The sequence below is a fragment of the Tursiops truncatus genome, chromosome 1 (assembly GCF_011762595.2).
Source record: "Tursiops truncatus isolate mTurTru1 chromosome 1, mTurTru1.mat.Y, whole genome shotgun sequence".
Classification (NCBI taxonomy): Eukaryota; Metazoa; Chordata; class Mammalia; order Artiodactyla; family Delphinidae; genus Tursiops; species Tursiops truncatus.
Genome location: NC_047034.1, coordinates 47,916,283 through 47,937,107, shown reverse-complemented (window position 1 = coordinate 47,937,107; position 20,825 = coordinate 47,916,283). Strand labels below are relative to the sequence as shown.

The window sequence follows — 20,825 nt, the reverse complement described above, 5'->3', positions numbered from 1 at the left end:
TGGGATCTTCCCGAACCGGGGCACGAACCCATGTATCCTGCATCGGCAGGCGGACTCTCAACCACTGCGCCACCAGGGAAGCCCTACATGTATTTTTAAAGCATGGCTGAACCCATACAATGGTTGGGAGAACATAGAGAAAAATATCAGGAACTATACTTAAGTCTGGTTCTGGAGAAAAGGAATAATGAAGAATAATACAGATTGTTTGTAGGATACAACTAGTTTTTAATTATGCTTTGGAATTGAGATGGTCTCTGTGGTTATTTATTGTTTTCTATAAATCGTACAAATAATGACAGGGGTACTAACTTTTACAATCTATTATGGGTCAGGTGTATGTAGTAATTCATAGACAGTGTTTTGCTATTTAAATTGCAGAGATCATACCTCATTTTTAAAAATCCACCAAAACTATTGTTTTTTTAAAAGAAAAAAAGAAAGAATAAAGAAAGAAAGGGAAAGAAGAGAGAAAGGAGAAAGGGAGGGAGGAAAGGAGGGGGAAGGAAGGAGGGAAGGAAGGAAGAAGAGAGGAAGGAAGAAAGAAAAGCCAATAGGATATATTAACAAAACTGAAGTAAAAATATTTATGAAATATATTTTTCACCCTTACCTACTTAATTTCCACATGTAGCCACCTCAGAGCGACATTCTGTTGGAAACGCTAGTTGGTTGTTTTTTCACTTTGACTCAGACTCACTTTCTTGGATCCTACGAGGGCAGCCTCTCCCCTGAGGTGACAGGCCCCAACCAGGGCACAGAAACTCATGAGTAACTGTTGCTTCCCATCAGAATGGGGCAGCCAGCTTCCCCATAGAGTTCATAGACATACACCAGGCACAGAGGCATCTGATACAACTCTGGATGCTTGAGGAGCAAGGATGGCAAGGAAGCTGGATTCATAAGGATCACTTGGGAAGCCAGAATTTGAACTCTGTGCCTAATAAGCCCCCAGAGTCAGATTTAGGAGAGTAAATAGGAATTCCTGGGGAAATCCAAGTAGCACAAATTTAACTGGGATAAACTGATACTCTGGACAGGTTAAAGGAGACAATCAAAGTTGGTCAGCAGCTGGACTAAAATAGGTCTTGCATTTATCTGCTGATTAATTACTGCACCTTGATTGATGTCATGGGGCCCCACTGCATTTAAGCTTCTGGAATATTTTAAGAGCTTGATATTCCCAACTATTTAAAAAAAATCTCTTGGGTATTGTTACGGACTGAATAGTTGTTTCTCCTCCAAATTCATAAGTTGAAGCTCTAACCCCCAATGTGACTATATTTGGAGATAGGACCTTTACAGAAGTAATTAAGGTTAAATGAGGCCATGAAAGTAAGGCCTTGACCTGGTAGAATTAGTGTCCTTAGAAGAAGAGGTAGAGAGACCAGCGTACTCTCTCTCTGCATGCACACAACGAGCAAAGGTCATATGAGGACACAGTGAGAAGGTAGCTGTCTACAAGCCAGGAAAACAGCCTTCACCAGGAACCAACCATACCGGTACCCTGATCTTGAACTTCCAGTCTCCAAAACCATGAGAAAATAAGTTTCTGTTGTTAAGTCACCCAGTCTGTGATATTTTATTATGGCAGCCCAAGCAAACTAAGACAAGTGGGGACAGAAAAATGTTCATTGGGAGTGTTGCAGTCCCCACAGCAAAGGTTAATAAAGAAAAAAAAGTACTTGTGCCTAATAAAGAAAAGGTAAGGACATCACATTCAGGGTCATCCTTTTCACACACAGGTCATATTATAATGCTTCTCTGCTTAAAATACCTCCCCAGATTCCCTGGGTCCTACAGGACAAAATTGGAATTCTTTGCCTGGCTAACCTAGCCCTTCTCAGACTGACAGAGCCCACATCTGAGCCTCTTCTCCAGCCACTGTCACTGTTTCCTGGTTGGGGCAGGTCACGGAGGAGGAGTTGGCCTCAGAGGACCCAAGAAATGAGTCTAAGTAAAAAGCAACCAGGTAGCATTTCAAAGGAAGGTTTACTCTAGGATGCGTTCTCCCCTGCCCCAGAATTTGGCCGCAGACAATCATAGAAGTCTACTCATGTGCTCTGGATTTTCAGTGTCTTCTTACTTTGCTCATGTTATCCTCTCTGAATTTCAGGAGATAATGGCTGGTTACAGGTGGAATAAGATAAAAGCTGAGATATGGTTGCAAGAGAATGTTAAAAGGAGACTCCCATTTTTCACAGTAAGGTACTAAATACCTATCCTGGACCTGCAAAGGAGGTGTCTGGAAATTTTTCTAGACCATTAGCTGATCGCTTTATACAGGATGTTTAAAGAGGCTGAGAGAGGGGGTACTTTTTGAAGAGTCATCTGTGTCCTGCAAATCTTAGGGAGGTGGAGAGAGAAAAGGAAGTACTTTGCCCTCGTCTTACGCAAATCAAGTGAGAAGAACTTCCATGGAACCAATTGGAAAGCTTGGTATGTGTCTTCTGCAACTTTTAGGGCACAGAGGCCTCTGTCACATGCCTGAGGCATCTAAATGTGGAAAGCTGTGGTTGGGAGAATCCTGGTCTGTGGGCAGAGCCAGGAGAAGTGGCTGTGTTTGACAGTTTACACTCCTAGGATTTGTCAGGGCCGAGGATTAAAGAGTGCTTCCTGGCACCACATGTGGGCCATAGGAGAGAGCCTGCTGTGTTTCTTAAACCCCACCTGGGACAGCCTCTTGGAGGGGAGAGGAAGTGGGGATCCTAAGTGACCAGCCAAAGGATGCATTTGTCCATTCAATGGAATAACAGGAGAGAGATTCCTCCAAAGAATCCACAAAGTGCCCTGATAGAAAGTCAGATTGAAATACATCCCTGCTGCATCCAGAGAAAAATTGCAATCCATCATTGCCAACCAAGTGAGATCTTTCCTGAGCCCTGTCTCTTCTCTTTCCTCACTCCAATCTTTGAGGGATCAGAGCCTGTAGATTTCAAGTCTGGGAGTGGGGAATAGGGAGAATGGAACTGTCAACAGAGTAAAGAGAAAGGCAGCCAACCCCAGTCTACTTTCTCAAACCTGGAGCTGCCCTGAGCTCAGGAAGGAGAGAAGATGTATCCTTAAATAAAAGTTGGACCAGACATTTTAATATTGGAAATGAAGTTGTTTGTGAAACTCAGAGTGACCAGAGGGTCTCTTACCATTTAAGAGCGGTCAGAAAAGCCATGGACCTATTCTAGATTCATCCAAGGGTATTAAAAAAAAAAACAGAAAAACCAACAACTACCCCCAGAGAGTAGGACTGAAGGATAGCCGGGTGTCAGCAGAAGGGGAGATTAGTTGCATCCCTGCGTGATTAACACAGACCATCCCCAAAACAGTTTCAGTGGGGTAATGGGAACAGAAGCCAAACTACAACAGGTTAGACTGGGCTAGACGGAGCTGAGGATGTAAATGCATGAACAGGAGGAGAGAGAGAAGGCAGCTGCTGGAGGATTATGTTGGATACGCAGAGTTTTTTGTTGTTGTTGTTTTGTTTTTTTTTAAATGGGAGAAATCAGAGTATGTGTAAAAACTAGTGGAAAGAAGCCAGCAGAGAGGATGCTGACCAAGGTGTAGTCCCTGAGCAGACCAGAGGGCGCGGGACGGGGGCACAGCTTCAGTCTCAGAAGGCGTGGGCACCTCTTCCATCAGAATAGGAAGGAAAGGGAAAGGGTAGGCACAAGACAGGCAGGAAGCTGAAGGAAGTTTCATCTGACTACTTCTCCATGTCTTCTGTTAAGTAGGAAGTGAAGGGAAAGCTGAGGGTTCAACCCTGTGAGGAGGATGGAGAAGGTTTGAAAGCGTCGTCTCCAGAGAAAGGAGAGACACTCCGCTTGTGGAGCAAGGTTGGATGACCTGGCTCCACTGAGAGTACGGTTGAGGCTGGCAGACATGTTTAATTGAATATCCATCTGGACTCTCTGCTGGAACCTTGGGAAAGACCCAACTGTGGCAACTATGGCCGCAAAGTCCCTGGAGTTTGGCAGTGTCTGAGTGAAAATGGAACAATGTGGTGATCACTCTGATTCAGAGAAACTGCTGGTCTGAGATGATTTGAGAGCTTCTGTCCCACATGAATCCACATCACTATCTCTATCGTTTGGGGATTTTTTTTTTCAAATTTTTAAAATAAATGGATGGTGTCTTCCAAAGAAACTTACAACCTGAGCCTATAAAAAAGACATGAGAGACTTATCATCTGGTTACACGCGATAAGATATCATGACTGATGTTTCTGCAGTTTTCGCATCAGGGATATGGCTCCCCTCAGTCTTGTCTTTCCAAAAGTCAACGACAAATAATTTTAAGGAAATAGACAATGACGCACAGGCCCCTGCTCTCTAATCTACTGACAGACTAATCTACTGAAGCCAGATAAGGACTGAAATAGGGTGGAGCTGAGGGCATGTGAAATGTGAAAAATAGAGAGGAATAAATATGCCATGCTATTTTCCAAACTCGCACTTTCAGATAAAGGTCTCATAGACACAAATTAACTTTCACAGAGAACATGAGTGTTTTTAAATGGCATTGGCCAGAAAAGATATGAGTCACCTATTTTATTTTCCATGGTTTCCACATCACGTAGCACAGTGCCTGGTACACAGGTAGGTGCTTGATAAATAATTATGTAATGAATGTAATGAGCTCCGGGGTGGGGGCTGACCTGCCCATCTCAGGGCACCCGCCTCTCTTCTGCCCTATGTGTGCGCACGCACGTGCACATACATGCTCATGGAAAGCTGCTTTACTCCTCTAAATAGCCATGGGAATTTGCATGTTAGGCAAAATTAACATTGTTGCTGGAGAAAATTTCTTAGCCTGATGACAATGAAACCAATAAGAGATAGATGTTGAGCTGAGGCAGGAAAGAATGGATTCTGTGCAAGGAGTGTGGATACAGTGAGGCAGGCAGGAGACCCCTGAACTTTGGGGTTCCTGGTCCTCCTGGATGTCTGTAAATCAGCTGAAGATAATTTTGCCCTGTGGTTAGTCTCATTTGTCCATATACTGATTTGGATGGTGAGCAGCTAATATGAACCTACTGGTGTGGTGACTGCTACCAGTAAGCTGCAAACAGGAATTCTCCCTGCACAAACGTACAGCCCTTACTAGCCGGATAAGCCTTGGCAAACAAATTTGATGACTCATCCTGAGCTTTCAGGATGTTTTGTCTTTGCCGGAATCCTTGGCATACAACTACTGAAGGATTTTTTTTTTTTTTAACTTTACTTCCTTTTGTTTTAAATGGAATCCAGGCCCAGCACTAACTGTCCTCTATGCTCCAATGCTTGAAAAATTTATCACCTTGCCTGTCTGTAAAGAGGTTTTTTTTTTTGAATTAACTTTTTTGTTCATTTTTATACTTTAAACCAATGGTCAAAACTGAAATGATAAGCCCTCCTCTAATCTTCTGACAGAAGAAAAAGAAAGTAAGTGAACATTAGTCATACACTAAGTCTCTGAATTACGCCTGAAGGTAATGCAAGATTGCATTGTGCCAGCAATTTTAGTGCCCGGAGACTCTGGGCTCTCCCATGGATGGTGCACCCTGCTGCTTTTGAGGGTAATACATGGAAAGAGGTTTGCAGCGCTTGCCACACAGGGTGATTTGTACAAGTCAACTTGGTTAACCTGGAATTATGTTTCCCAAAACTCCCTTCTCAGCTCCTTTTGTCACCCTCTCCCCAGTTTCCCAGTGTCACCCAGCAAACCCCACAATTATCCCTCTGTTGAGAGGGGTCCTGATAGTGTCTTGCACTGGAAAGGCTGACCAGCAGAGTGAATGTACATATAAACTAGGTAAATCTGGTTTAAAGGCTCAGCTCAATCCCTGATGAGTAGGACAAACCATGTGTTTAAGACAAAGCAACCAAAGATATTAGCTCTCCCTCCGTAACTGCCTGTTCTTGCTTCTACCTGTCTTCCATCTTTTAAAGATTCTTATGATTACATTGGCCCACCTAGACAGTCCAGGATAACCTTCCCAGCTCAAGATCCTTAACTTAGTCATAGCTACAAAGTCCCTTTTGCCATGGAAGGTGACATATTCACGGGTTTGGGGAATGAGGACACGGCCATCTTTTGGAGGCTATTATTATTCTACCTCTCGCAAGTCCCAGTGTTGGTGAGGATGTGAAGCAGCTGGAGCTCTCATACACCTGCCGGTGAGAATGTAACATGATGCAGCCATTCTGGAAAACATACACACAAAGACTTGCACCCAAATGCAACTTTATCATGATCACACCTGGAAACGACCCAAATGTTCATCTACATGTGAACAGATAGGTGAAAGAATCTGTGCTATATCCGTATAATAGAATATTACTGTTAAAAAAAAGTGAACAGACGACAGGTATATGCAACAACATGGATGAGCAAAAGTCACCACACACAGAAGAGTACATACCGTGTGACTCCATTCATATAAAATTCCAGAGTAGGCAAAATAATGATAGAAAGCGTTGGCCCTAAAAAAGGAATGAGGGAAAGTTTTGGGTCAATGGAAATGTGTTAAACCCTGACTGTGGTAGTAATTACATGAATGTATTCATTTGTTAAAACTCATTGAACTCCACCCAATAAATGAATGCATTTGCTGTATATAAATTATACCTCAATAAAGTTCATTAATTTTTTTCCTGGAAGGATATTACCTGCCCTCCTGAGGAGACTAAATTGCTTCCAGGAATTTCTTCCTGTGTAGCAGGAAGTGTGCCAGCTGCCATTGGCTTCCACTTCCTCTCACCTGCCCTCAATGGAGATGAATAATAGCTCTTCAATACCCTCCAAGTTCTTTAAGGTACTTAGCCAAGAATGAGCCAAGTCCTGAAAACTATCCCTTCAGAGAGCTTCCCTAAACTGTAAATTATCCCTGCAAATATACCCATTTCCCTCATTGCAAAGAGCCCGGAAGTGCTCACATTTGGAGAAATGACCAAGGCAAGAGAAAAGCTTGAACTACAGATCTAGAAGGAAACCTGATGAACTGGCTGACTCTAATTTGTTCTGCTTTCTCCAAGCTAGATCCCAGTCAGGCAACCAAAAAATGTCTGCGATGTTCTGTGTGCTATGTTTTGAGCTAATTATCATAATAGCTCTCATTTATTCAGAGTGTACTATGTCCCTGGGCTGGGCTGAGTATTTTATGGGAATAATACACAAATTAATCTTCAGAGCAATCTTATGAAATAGGTACCATTATCATCCCCATATTATGGATGAGAAATTGAAGGCAGGGTGCCTAAATGAGTTCCTTGTTGTCAGTGGAGAACCAGGATTAGAACCCAGAGCTATAGACTGCAGAGCATTTATTTATTTTTTATTTTATTATTTTATTATTTTTTTTTGCGGTACGCGGGCCTCTCACTGTTGTGGCCTCTCCCATTGCAGAGCACAGGCTCCGGACGCACAGGCTCAGCGGCCATGGCTCACGGGCCCAGCCGCTCCGCGGCACGTGGGATCTTCCCGGACCGGGGCACGAACTCGTGTCCCCTGCATCGGCAGGTGGACTCTCAACCACTGCGCCACCAGGGAAGCCCAGACTACAGAGCATTTAACTGTTGTCATATACTGCTGATCTTGGTTTTCATAGAGCTTTCAACATGTTGGAAGGATGGCTTAGAAGCCTGAAACTAACCATACAGGGAAGTGGGGCTCTAGCCTATTTGAAAAGTCTCTAGAAAGATTCTATCCTACTCTCTCTCCCTAACTGTGCTTTTTTCCTTGCCCAAACCCCTGGGGCCTTTGTGATTAAGCAAAATGATTCCAAAGCAATAAACTGTATGCCTCACCAAATTCCTGATTTATAGAGGAGACATGAATGAGATGCCATAATTTTATAAAGAGTGTTTGGAGAAGGAAGCAAGAATATGGCATTCATGCATTCAGTCATTCATTGGACATCATTTAAACATTATAGGGCAGTTACTCAGCCAAGTTGTTGTATTGGTACGCAGGATACGTAAGACAAACATGGATCCTATTCTCAATGTCTAAATGTTCTAATGATTATTGTCTTCTATCACACTTTCCCTGTTGTTGGCCAAATACCACCTCCCATTCATCACAGCCCGACACAGCCAGCCCTGCCCCTGGGTGACCCTCTGAACGCTACTTCCCTGATGGGTGTAGGAAAGTAGGGATCCCTGTGGATCTGGCCAATCAGTCAAGAAAGAACAGTCTCCCCTTCCCTGTTCTCCCCCACCCCTCTCAGTGAGTTGTAAAGAAATGGAGAAATAATGGACTGGGATTAGCTCCAGGGCCCCTTAATAAACTGCTCCTACACACCCCTCTTGCATTTTAAATGGAAAGAAAATGGGCGGGGTAGATCTCTTGCACAATTTCAAAATGGAACTGAGTTTAATTCTGTACAATAGATTCTTAGTTACGTCATAAATAATGGTATGGGAACACAGAAATTTGAGCCAGAGAGACAAACTGTTTCTGAAAGTGAAAAATCCTGATGTGCAAACAAACATTAACAAATGAGCAGTTCAATCTCCAGATGCCGCGAGGCTAGATTTCCCTGAAGAGGAAGAAGTCCTGGAAAGAGAAGGCTTGGCCAGAGGCTCAGGCTGATGTGAGTCATCTGCGCAAAGTCTGGCACATAGTAGGTACGCTCTATATGTGGTTTGCAGCTGTCCTAGTTGATGACATATGATAGTTACACAGGGTACACAGTACTCCAGCATTCAGCACAGTGCCTGGCTTAGAGTAAGCATTCAGATTTTTATTTTTTTGGTAGATAAACAAGGTACATTGTGGGGACCCTTGCTCCATATAAATGGAGCAGTCCTATGTGATCATTTAAAAGGCACCACATGACCCTGCCTGGTAAACAAACAAACAAACAAAGCAAAACTCTCCCACCAGCCACAGATGGTTCTGCTAAAGTTTACAAATGCATTGAACATTTACTGCATTTAGAGCACTATGTTATGGTGAGGACAACAGTGAGTATGGGATGGTACCTGCCTTCTAGAAGCTATATTTTAGTATGTGTATGTGTGTGTACTGAGGGAGAGAGGACAGATACAAATGCAATAACTATGATGAAAGAATACAGGGAATCATAGAGGAAGAAAATTCATATTCCTTTGAGAATCTAGAAAGGCTTCTTGAAAGAAAAGGGATTGAGCTGAGCTTGAAGGAGGGGGTGGGGTACATATTCCAAGAAAAAGGACTCTCTGAACAAAAGTAGAAATTTAGGGGAGTAGAGAGCATATTTAGGAAAGGGCCAGAAAATCCTGTAAGAGACCAGTGAGCTGTCTGAACTGTGAGGCTGTGGGTACCTCCGTGGCCTGGAAAGCAGAACAGGTTTTAAGAACTTCACAAGCCCTAAGTATGGAAATTTTATTACAATGCTCTCCAGGTGCTATGTGAAATTTTAAAAATACTAAATTACAAAATAAGGCTAAGGAAGCCCAACAAAGTTCTGACTGCCCATTTAGAATAGTTTAATCTTAAAAAAAAAAATGTCAAATTCTTAAAATAAAATTCCATTATTGTAATAAATGCATAGCATCAGTCACTTGTAAATAAACAGCAATGTTCTTGAATAGTAAAAAAAAATTTTTTAATTCCGGAATCTCTGATTTGGAGATTCTGGCATTAGACTAGGAGAAGCTCTGCTGCAGGAAACATGAACTCTGGAGACTCAGGGGATTTTAGCCCTCCTGCGTTTGGTTGAGGCAGCCCCCTTGGGCAACACTTCCAAATGGTGACTTCAGATTGAAGGCTCCTTGCAAACAGTGGCTCTGCCGTCCACTAGAGCCTCCTTGGAATACTCTACTGACCTTCTGCATTTGGCTGCCCAACTGGGCAGAGAGAGAGATTATGGCGCATTGCTTAGTTAGGGTGCAAATCACATCCACCCCCATTCCAAGAGCCAGAGCTAGTCTCACAGCCACACTTATGCTCTCTCTGTAGAGAGACTGGAAAATGTAGAGAAGCACATGTGCATTCATTTCCTATGGCTGCTGTAAAACAAATTACCACAAACCTAGTGGCTTAAAACAACACAAATTTATTATCTTACAGTTCCATAGGTTAGAAATCTGATATGGGTCTCACTGGGCTAAGATCAAGGTGTCACCAGGCCTGCATTCCTTCCAGAGGCTCTAAGGGAGAATCTGTTTCCTTGCCTTTTCTAGCTTCTAAATGCTGCCCACGTTCCTTGGCTTGTGGCTGCCTCCTTCCATCTTGAAAGCCAACAACAGTGCATCTCTTATAAATGTTGACACCTAACTTAATATTATTTTAATTGTCAAAGGTTATGTTTTTGTAGTTGTATTATATCTTCATATTTTTACTTTTTTTCTTTTTCGCAATTCCAAAGTTAGACTACATGTGGTGCTTGGTTGAATTTTACTTGATGTAGTTCTCTAAATTTGCTTAAAATTTCACCAAAATATTTCCGCACATTTCAGCCTTAAAATGAAAAAGTTCCTAGTGCATAAGTTCAGGCAGACACACCTAGGAAAAGTGAATCAAAGTTTGTCAAAAGAGGAGTGAACACCCTTCACATTTTTTTGTAAAGCAACAACCAAGTGTCCTTTAGACCCCAGCAGGGTTTTATTTTGTTGTTGAGACACACACAATGAAATTAGAGGCAGCAAACATCCAGGTGGAATAACTTGATGTAACTGACTAATCCATCACAAAGGACTCAGACTCCAAACATGGATCTGGCAAAATCTCCTGGCTGATTTTCAAGAGGAACTAACTGTTTAACAATCCTCAATACATAATTTAAGAAGAAAACAAAATATCTGCTTAAGCCAATAAGAAATGTAGACCAAACCCAGGTATTCTTTAATATGTCTCAATTTCAAGGTCAATATTAAGTCTGCAAAAGCAGTAAAGCTCCCCAGAATAGCAGCTCCTCACTACAATGCTCTGCATAGCTGCCCATGGCCAAAAGTAAATAAGAAGAACCTTTAAGTACTGAATGTGCTCTAGTTGGTAAATAAAATAAATTCTGTGTAGGTTTAATGTTTCTTTTTTTCCCCCAAAGCTTTTTTTGAATCAATGAAGTGATTTAAGGAAATACAGTATTTGTAGCAATTCACTTGTGACACCTCTGTCAGAAATGATTGTAATACACTGTGAACAAGAAACATTTGTCCATGGACTTTGAGGTCCCTTGCATGTGGGATGTTTCATTGTCCTATGAGCCCTCAATCAGTGGTGTGCTGGAGCCAGGTTGCACTGGCTCTTACGAGTCATTGTGTGTGTTTTTTCTCCAACTCTGTGTTCAGTAATATCTCATTGTTAATTTGAAAGGGCCACAGTGAGAGTACTTATACCACAAAAAGTGGCAGATACTACAGATGAGGGCTTTATTTTTTGTTATTTATTTCTGAGAGCCAATTGTTAAGCATTTACCAGCACACAACTGGCTCACATTAATCCTAAAACTGTCTTCAGGATCTATCTGGGGCAATCATCATTCTAACATACTGTTGGAGTCTATTATTTTAGTGAGACTTCAGGATCAAGAGCTATGATGTCCTATGGCTTTTAGTAGTTGACGGCAACAAAAAACCAATTAGATTCTTTCATGTTACTTAAGAGGGAGTGCTTTTGCACTATTCACAATAGCCAAGACATGGAAGCAACCTAAATATCCATCGACAGATGAATGGATAAAGACGATGTGCTACATATATACAATGGAATACTACTCAGCCATAAAAAGGAACAAAATAATTCCATTTGCAGCAACATGGATGCAACTAGAGATTATCATACTAAGTGAAGTAAGTCAGAAAGAGAAAGACAAATACCATATGATATCACTTATATGTGGAATCTAAAATATGACACAAATGAACCTATCTATGAAACAGAAACAGACTCAGGGACATAGATAACAGACTTGTGGTTGCCAAGGGAGAGGTGGTTGGGGGAGGGATGGAGTGGGAGGTTGGGATTAGCAGATGCAAACTATTATATATAGGATGGATAAACAACAAGGTCCTACTGTATAGCACTGGGAACTATATTCAATATCCTGTGATACACCATAATGGAAAAGAATATGAAAAAGAATGTATATATGTATAACTGAATCACTTTGCTGTACAGCAGAAATTAACACAACATTGTAAATCAACTGTACTTCAATTAAAAAATTAGAAATAAAAAAATTAAAAATTAAAAAGAGGAAGTGTTTTTATTGGTCATTGCCTGTTTTCTTTGCTAGAATATAAGGACAGGAACCTTCTTCCCTTTTGTTAATTGATGTATCCCAAGAACCTAACAACACATGATCAGTGCTCCATAAATATTTGCTGAGTGAATGAATATTTGTCTGAATCAAGGTCACTGTCTTCCTGGTAGGTGATTCCACCAGGCTTTCTCTGTCATTAGTATTGCAAATTTTCTGTGGGAAGAGAGTTAAACTCCTGTCAATAACTCCTTCTTCTGCATTCTCATAGCAATTTAGAAAATACTTATATGGGTGGCAATTCTGTACATTATAATCATCTCTTTTATTATATACATGTGTGACTCTTCCATTATAATAGCAGCTCCAAAAATCCAAGTCAATGTTTCTGTTTTGCTTTAATGTTTATTTCCTTTTTAAAAGTAGTATTTCATTTATTTTTTATTATTTATTATCATGAATGTGTCACATGGAAAGTATTTGTCTTTGGCTATGTCCCTTAGCCCAGTGCAAGCCCATTTGCAACAGGTGTGATGGCCAAATCTACATTCTAGGTCTCATTTTCCCTTGTGTCCTAGGCCCTGGCAAGAGTTCAGACTCAATACATGCTTATGAAAGGAACAGTGCTGACTTTGCCTTTGAAAACTCTGGAGAGATTTCAGCAAAGCTCAAAGGAAGAGAAGCTGAATTTCTTCCTAAAATTTTGCATGGTCTCTGCTCCCCACACACATACAGTAGTTTATAATCTTGGTCTTTGCACTAGTCACCTGTCAAAGCAAATCTTTCTTAAAGAGGCTTAAGCAGGAGGCCAGCCCAAGACTTGACTTTGACAAGCTGCGTGTCTGAGTGAGGCTGACCATGTTCTTGGCTTTGGCTGTCCCGTCTTGTGACTCAGAAATAACCTGAAACCCTCTGATGTCACAAGCTTTGAGCAGTTCTGCTAAAGTGATTGACAAATCTTTTCCAGGACAGCCTGAGACACCCCGACACCGTTTAACTGGCACATTGACAATGATGATCAAATTAAATAGCTTTCCTTAAGTTTCACTGTCACCAAGGCAGAAGTAATCCTGAAAACATGGGCCTTGAGAAAAATATGCTTGGAACATACTTTGGCTTCTTAATAGGGCATTATATTTCTAGCTTGCTAAAAGGCTTCAGGCTGCTGTCATAAACACAAGTGCCACTATATTGCAACCACTAAGAAATAAACAGAAAGCTACAACAAACAAGGCCGGCACATCCTGAACTGATTTTCTGTGGAAACTCCCTAGGGGTCCAAGGTTGCATAAAACTCAACAGGGGGCTTCCCTGGTGGCACAGTGGTTGAGAGACCGCCTGCCGATACAGGGGACAAGGGTTCGTGCCCCGTTCCAGGAAGATCCGACATGCCGCGGAGCGGCTGGGCCCGTGAGCCATGGCTGCTGAGCCTGTGCGTCCGGAGCCTGTGCTCCACAATGGGACAGGCCACGCCAGTGAGAGGCCCGCGTACCGCAAAAAAAAAAAAAAAAAAAAAAAACACAACAGGAGAGGGCTGCCAACCCCATCTAAACCCTCTTTACCCAATACAGGATTCTGTAATGTTTGAGTTTGCCAGTTGTTGCTTGCAGAATTAATGTACCATTCAGATGCTTCATTAGAAAGTAGTTTTCATTGGGGCAGCTCCTTCAGGGATAGTTGGAGGTCAGAGTGTTTTTCTAGAACCCTCTGGCTTGAGCGTTGGGGCCAACTGGCCAAAACACCAGGCAACATTTTTCCAGTCAATCAAGGTCAAAGCTTCAGGTGAAACATATATTTTTTGTGTGTATTATGTATGTATGTTTGTACTATGTATTATGGGATAGAGAATCTTTGTCCCAGAGGGCAAAGGGAAATTATGCTGCCTCCTAGTGGCGGATAGGGTGGAAAATTGAGAGAAACAGCCATTTAGAATAGGCTGGAGTAATTGGAGAGGATCTCAGACTCCAAATAAACATACAAACTCTACCCCTCCCTGTCTTTGAAAATCTGACTCTATGCAATGCAAGGTATCCCTTTCTAAAAATCTATGCAGCCTCACTTGGTAGCCCATTCGAATCCACTGACCAACATGTTTTGTACTCCTTCCTATGTGCTTGAACATGTATGTAGAATCATAGAGGAAATATTAGGCAGGACTTCTGCCCTCAGGAAATGTATGTATATTCAGTAGGAGGGAGCAGCTTGTACCTTAGAGCAATTAGAATAAGCAAGTTTTCATCTGTGTGGCTCAGTTTATAGGTCAACAGTCTAATTTTCCTTTGGCCCCTCCGTCTACTTTCAAAGATTTTCATAATCTGGTTTCCCACTCATATTCCACCAAACCAAATTTCTTGCCACTTCTCTCCTATATTTTATGTTCCAGCCACTCTTGGAGCTGTCTTAAGGGTGGCTAGTCCCCTCAGGGAGCCAATCTGTAAGGCTTTCTAACACATCACTAGAAATCTAGCAAGGTGTAGAGGATAGAATTGTCTGAACAACTCAAGGAGCAGACATTTTGTGAGGTCCTGTGATAAACTGCTAAGGAGAGGGAGTGATACCCCCCAGGGACCTGTGTAAGTAACAGTAGAAGATTTCTAAATTTCTGCACAATTTTGTTGAACTGAGTCAGAGGCCAAGGAATAGACTTGCTTGGGACAATTGAGATGAGGAATTGCATGTTGCCATCAAAGAGCCCTCGTAGTTTCCTTTAAAAAAATTTAAAGGAAACTGGTTAAAAGTGAGCTGAAACCTAAATGTCCATCGACAGATGAATGGATAAAGAAGATATGGTACATATTGTACAATGGAATATTACTCAGACATTAAAAAGAATGAAATAATGCCATTTGCAGCAACGTGGATGGAGCTGGAGGTTATCAGGCTAAGTGAAGTAAGTCAGAAAGAGAAAGACAAATACCATATGATATCACTTATATGCAGAATCTAAAAAAAATGATACAAATGAGCTTATTTACGAAACAGAAACAGACTCACAAACTTAGAGAATGAACTTATGGTTACCAGTGGGGAAGGGTTGAGGGGAGGGATAAATTGGGAGCTTGGGATTGACATGTACACACTGTTATATTTAAAATAGATAACCAAAAAGGACCTACCATAAAAAATAAAAAATAGAAATAAAAATAAAATAAAAGTGAGCTAAGAGGGCCTGGTTATGGGTTACTGAACTACCTGTAGTTCTCTGGATTTCCCATGCCATCTCATGCCTCTGTGCTTTAGACAGATTTGCCTGGAACCACCCCGTTGATAGTCTATACCAAGTTAATCTCAAAACTCAACAAAACCTATTGCCTCCTCCAGAAAATCATCCCTGACTCCATACTGTACTCTGTATTAAATGCCCAACCTTTGTCTTCCATAGCTGTCTATGTACATCTCTTATCACAGCACTGTGTTATAATAAGCTATTGCTGCATCTGACCCCTTCACTAGGCTGCAAGTTTCCTTATAGGTATGTATTGTGTCTCATTTTTTCTATATACACCCAGCATCTCTCCTAGCTCCTGGCTATTTCTGGTATTGGTGCCCTTTTATAAGACTAGGAAATAGAGAGATCACTAAGAATGCCTGAGTAGTTGGATTCACAGAAAAACACTTGGGTTAGATTTTGGTCAATAGGTAAGTAGGATTTGAAAGCTCAGGGGAAGTCCTTCCTGCCAGTAGAGTGATCCAGAGCATGAGTATGTGAAACAAACAGTAAAGGACACAAGCTCAACTGTGAGAAGCAAACGTTTTTTCCATATATCTAACGAAGATCTAACAAAGTCCATTTCCTTTTTCTCAGTCCTTCCCAGAAGGTCAGAGAAATAAAAATATGGTATAAATGTGCAATTGGAATTGTAAGCAGACAGAACCTTGGTTGCCATTCCAGCTATGAAATCAAGTCTTCTCAGGAGCTGTATGAATTCAGAGGACAAGATCCTTCTTAAGACATCCCCTTCCCCTGATTCCCCATGAAAGTCCCTAAACAGAGAGGTCTTGTTCATGTGGTATCACAGCTCAAAGTTGAAATAGCTAGAGGTTGACCAGAATAGCGGGTCCTTGACCTCTCACCCTTTCCCACCCATAGGCCTCAGCTTACTATTGGTGGTCTGTCTGTTCCTCAAGCCCTGGATTATTTTGCAGACAATGTAGGATTTACTTTATTTTATTTTTATTTTTACTTTTTATGCTATACACAATACCATCAATTTTATTCCAGATTACATCATCTTAATGATAAGAAAAAGCTTTTGTATGCACATACTGCCAATACATTTAAAAAGGCCCAAATTTTAACAAACAGAATAGACAAATCCATCAAATAGACAATCCATCTAGACAAACAGACAAATCCAGTCGAGAGATCAAAAATTACTTCGGCCAAAAAAAATATTTAAAAAAAATCTGGCTCAACATTCTGCTTGCAGGTTTCTACATAAACTGTATATGCAGTGAGTGTGTGTGTGTGTGCGTGTGTGTAGCTTTTTTTTAAGGGAATGGAGTAATGTCTAGCCCACTTTTCCATGGTTATGTAGGAACTACAATGTTCTTTGCTAGCAAAACAATAAGTGCAAGGTCTGCATTTCCACCAACTCGATGCAAAGCCCCAAGAGTTTCCTGCAAAGTAAAGCCAGCACGGAGAATCTGGTCAATGTCTGTAGCAGGAAAAATTAATTGTGTAAGAAAAGAGGGACTTGATGATGGATGGCTGGTAGGTGGTTCAAATTCTAGAAGTGGCCCTGCAGCTGCAGAACATTTTCTCTGGTCTCAGGCCTGTCTGTCACTGGATTCTGTGTGCCCTGACTTGAATCTTTAACCAATGTGATACTGGATGACAAGGACTCAGTTTGCTCAGAAGTCTGATTGAGTGCATCCTCCTCACTTGCTAAAAGTCTAGGTGAAATTTCTACACCTAAGGTGCAGTGTAGTTAATTAGACATTTTAGCTGAGGCTAGAGTGACAGAACTGCTCTCATTTATTGATTCCCTAGATTTGGGGACACCTTCCTTATCAGTTAACAGGCTATCACACGGACCCCTGAAGTTAATATTTTCTACATCTTCTACTCCAGCATCAGCTGAAGTGTCTGTTAATTCTTCTGTCTTCACTGATACAGATATGGCCTGATGAAAGGAGACTTGTGAACACTGTTCACTCTGGGTAGCTGTAAGATGCTCATTTGGGGACCATCTTTCAGAAAGGTCCTTAATATCTGTTTGGCCCTTAGATACTATCTCTGATTGACAGATAACTTCTTCAGATGTGTTTTCTCAAGCTGGTTTACTATTAATGACCAAAAGTTCATGAAGTTCCTTCAAGGCTGCTGTTACAGATGAGCAAGATTCCTCTGTTGACTCTGCAGAGGGCTGACAACTGCACAGAGACTTAAAGATGAGGGCAATTCCCATATTCTTTATTTGTTCCAGACATTTCAACATCACTTTCTAGAAGCTGTAAATCCTGAGTGGAAATGGAATTACTCAATATTTCAGGGGAAAGGTTACATTCTGATGTTTCTACTTCCATCAAGGGATTATCTAAGGTGAGATCAGATGCACCAATGTTCTTGACATTGGTATTTTGACTGCCTGCTGAAATAAGCACAGCAACTAGGGACTGTTCTACTGTATCTACTTCCACAAGTGTTTCTGAATTTGAGCAGCCAAAGCATCCTGAAGGTAGAATATTTTTCTCTGTACGTGGAAGGTCCCCATTCTGCTGTAAACTGTCTCCTTTCATTGTAGCTTCCAAATCAACTCTTCTTTGTTGTTTTTCTCCAAGAAGTTCAAGGTCCCCTCTGTTATAAAGATGTTCTTGGTTATGTGGAGCATTTTGTTGTTTAACCTCATGCTGTTCATTCCTCGATTCTTCATGCTGCTGAAGGCCATTTACCTGAATCAGGTACTGATATTCTGGAGGCCAACCATTTTCACTGATAAGCCTCTGTGGTTCTTGCATCCTAGTAAGCTGTGACAAATAACCTAGCTTCCTGTCTTGTGTGGAGATGAGATTTGAGGCCCTGGGTGCTTCTTTCAGCAGATTTCTCTAGATTTCTGCAACAATGACTTCTTCAAGTGAATTCTGCAAAGGCGTAGCTGGACTCTGGTTTGCTGGAGCATTGTCTGTTGAGGAAGCACAATCAGAAAGATCCTGTAGAGGAAGATGCTCTTTCTTTTCAGAGCTTATCTGGAATTCAGCTGAGGACTTCAAAGCCTTCACAGCTTTAGGTTCAATGCTGTCTGGGTCACTGGGCTTGATGGGGTAGACTGAAGCAGAGACAGAGTGAGCGAGACTTGTAGGATTACCAATCTCAGGACTCTGTCCTGAAGGATGGGCTTGATGGTTAAATCCACCTGACGTTGGTAATGATGACATTCCCAGTAAGGCAGTTTCTTTACCTCTTTTCTCTCTTCTGGGGCACTCCAGCTGCAGTACACACACACGACATGCATCATGGCTTCTGACGCTCTGCATCCTCCACAGATTTCTGAAGGGCTTCTGCTAATTCTTGTTTCTGCAACCTCCTTTGGCCGTATTTCTTCTTGCCTGGCCACATATGCCAGCTGGGCACACTCTGGTAACTCCCTCTCCGGAAGAAAGGTGCTCTGTGAGCCTGTGGTGCTGATCACAAGTACATTTTTCTTGAGGTCAGTGGAACACTGATGCCATTTCAGCATGTCCAGTGCCAGAACCATGTCCATGGGCTCTTCCTCAAGAATAGAGAAGGAACACGCCAGGAAATCGCCTTCAATTTTTACCTGAATTAGATGTACCCTTCTAGTAATCTTCTGGGTGTCCACCAACGGTCCACCAGCCTCATTATTTTGGGCTGGCCAAAAGGTTCGTTCGGTTTTTTCTGTAAAATGGCTCTAGTAGTACTTAGTTGTCTTTAACATCATTCTAAACAATTTTGTTAGATTGTATGTGACAGCTGTCATATCAGCACACATTTTTAAAAAGACTTATCAAAATTGATGAATTTTTGTGTACCCAGTTCAATATTGAAGATTAATTTTTGGCATATTATGCTTGATTACTTCAAGAAAGGCAAAAACGCAACTGAAACGCAAAAAAAAAAAAAATGATTTGTGCAGTGTATGGAGAAGGTGCTGTGACTGATAAATATGTCAAAAGTGGTTTGTGAAGTTTTGTGCTGGAAATTTCTCGCTGGAGTATGCTCCACAGTTGGGTAGACCAGTTGAAGTTGATAGCGATCAAATCAAGACATTAACTGAGAACAGTCAACATTATACCATGCAGGAGATAGCCGACATACTCAAAATATCCAAATCAAGCGTTGAAAATCATTACACCAACTTGGTTATGTTAATCACTTTGATGTCTGGGTTCCACATAAGTTAAGTGAAAAAAATCTTCTTGACTGTATTTCCACATGCAATTCTCTATTGAAACGTAATGAAAATGTTCTGTTTTTAAAACAAATTGTGACGGGCGATGAAAAGTGGATACTGTACAATAACGTGGAACAGAAGAAATCGTGGAGCAAGTGAAATGAACCACCACCAACCACATCAAAGGCCGGTCGTCTTCCAAAGAAGGTGATGTTGTGCATATGGTGGGACTGGAAGGGAGTCCTCTATTATGAGCTCCTTCTGGAAAACCAAACGATTAATTCCAAAAAGTACTGCTCTCAATTAGACCAACTGAAAGCAGCACTCGACGAAAAGCATCCAGAATTAGTCAACAGAAAATGCATAATCTTCCATGAGGATAACGCAAGACCACATGTTTCTTTGATGACCAGACAAAAACTGTTACAGCTTGGCTGGGAAGTTCCGATTCATCCGCCATATTCACCAGACATTGCACCTTCAGATTTCCATTTATTTAGGTCTTTACAAAATTCTCTTAATGGAAAAAAATTCAATTCCCTGGAAGACTGTAAAAGGCACCTGGAACAATTCTTTGCTCAAAAAGATAAAAAGTTTTGGGAAGATGGAATTATGAAGTTGCCTGAAAAATGGCAAAAGGTAGTGGAACAAAAGGGTGAATACATTGTTCAATAAAGTCCTTGGTGAAAATGAAAAAATGTGTCTTTTAGTTTTACTTAAAAACCAAAGGCACTTTTTGTCCAACCCAATATTACACCTTTCCGCACAAGCTTGGCTTATACTGGTCATCTGGGCACCTGAATCAACAAAGCCTTTCAAAGGATGCCCATTCACTTTGCAGTTAATATAAAGCACCACTACTCAGCAAAAACTTTCCAGACCCTCTTCCATAGCTATTGTCATGTTTTCCTCAATGTTCTGTTGCCTTATATCTTCTTCTATCTTTGCCTGAGCAAAAGGATCCACAGAAAAGAGATGAATCCTTTCTTGCTCTCTCCAGGCTCGGTCCTGTTGCTGCTCCACCAGGATCCTAAAAGATTTCTCAAGATCTCCTCTGAGCAGAGCATCTGCCAGGGTGGATTGTATTCCTCCAGCAAGGACAGCTCGTGGAGGAGTTGGCCAGCAAAAGGTATCAGAACAAGGCTGGATTGTCCAAGCCCTGATGAAGCTATTTTTCCAGGAGATGAGTGGGACTGCTGGGTTCCTGGTGGCTGGCACTTCCCAGAGTTGTTTTTTTTGTTTGTTTGTCTTTTGTTTCTTTTTTTCTTATGAATGTTGATTTTTATTAGGAGGTGAGTTTTTTATACACA

At 41.5% G+C, this 20,825-nt stretch overlaps 1 pseudogene; it reads right to left on the bottom strand.

The window, feature by feature from the left end:
- Positions 1-16,372: 16,372 nt before the first annotated feature.
- Positions 16,373-18,861, bottom strand: LOC101325179 (regulatory solute carrier protein family 1 member 1-like; annotated as a pseudogene).
- Between the last annotated feature and the right edge of the window lie 1,964 nt (positions 18,862-20,825).